This window comes from Charadrius vociferus, unplaced genomic scaffold (assembly GCF_000708025.1).
Source record: "Charadrius vociferus isolate BGI_N301 unplaced genomic scaffold, ASM70802v2 scaffold262, whole genome shotgun sequence".
Classification (NCBI taxonomy): domain Eukaryota; kingdom Metazoa; phylum Chordata; class Aves; order Charadriiformes; family Charadriidae; genus Charadrius; species Charadrius vociferus.
Genome location: NW_009647218.1, coordinates 1659013 through 1660033, shown reverse-complemented (window position 1 = coordinate 1660033; position 1021 = coordinate 1659013). Strand labels below are relative to the sequence as shown.

Sequence of the window (1021 nt, the reverse complement as noted above, 5' to 3'; positions counted from 1 at the left end):
CCCTTTGTCTCAATTACTATGTTTTGTAATCCTATTCATTTCAAGGGAAGAGATTATTCTGGCAAGTCTCAGGAGATTCCCCTTGTTACAACAAGGGAACTCGTGTTAGATGAGTAAGTTCCCTTACACACTTAATTCATGTGGCACACTTTACAATATGTAATATTTTTGTCATATATTTGTACTGCATACAAACAGTCATCCAAAGATGTATAAGAGATAAATAAAATCCAGCATTTAGCCTCAGGATTTTATTTCCATTCTGAGCACAGGCACAGCAATACAGCTGCACAATATATGTGTAAGACTTCAAATGTTGCTCTAGGATGTACTTTATCTTTCATGTTATTGGTAAATTTATCTTTTTTAATCATAAAAAAAAAAAGAAGTTGTGACTTTTTCTTAAATATGGATAAGAATGAATGGTGCTATAATAGAGACCTGCACATTTTGACATAATTGAAAACAGGAGGAAGCTTTTATGCTGTTACGCAACGCAACTGGAAAATCACAAATACTCCATAAATTACATGCAAAACTCACTGTGTAACTAAATCTTAGGAATCCAATTAATCTCTTTTATAACTTTTATAATTTCAGACCAGGGCTGAATTTAATACTCTTTCTTTTCAACAAAATAACAGACAAACACAATGGTATATGAAATCATAACCAATTAAATTAATGGCCATACAATCAGGCCACTGCTGCTTTCTGACAACTGACAAAGTAACAAGATATTAAAATACATGAGATTTTAAAGACTTTTTTTAGAAAATATTTTTGATTCTTAGTAACACACACAAAATCTCACTCTCAGAATTTACTCTCTTGTCAAATCAGGGCACAGACAAATGTAAAGAAAACCCATCTAGTTGATTAAAACGAATGATCTCAGGTTACCTGCAAATGCCAGTAAGGTACACCCTGTCTTTAATCAGGTCAGACGCTTGTAGAGTAAAAATATTCCTGAGAGCTCTCCCAGCACAGGAAGAACTTTCTCCATAAATCTGAATGAAAA

At 33.0% G+C, this 1021-nt stretch overlaps 1 protein-coding gene across 1 annotated transcript in view; it reads right to left on the bottom strand.

The window, feature by feature from the left end:
• The window catches only part of LOC104281557 (rap guanine nucleotide exchange factor 5-like), a 40743-nt gene that overhangs the window by 38543 nt on the left and 1179 nt on the right, over positions 1-1021 (bottom strand). The window contains exon 2 of the mRNA XM_009879577.1: positions 904-1010. The gene's annotated coding sequence lies outside the window, so the exon portion shown is untranslated. The remainder of the gene's footprint in view (positions 1-903; positions 1011-1021) is intronic.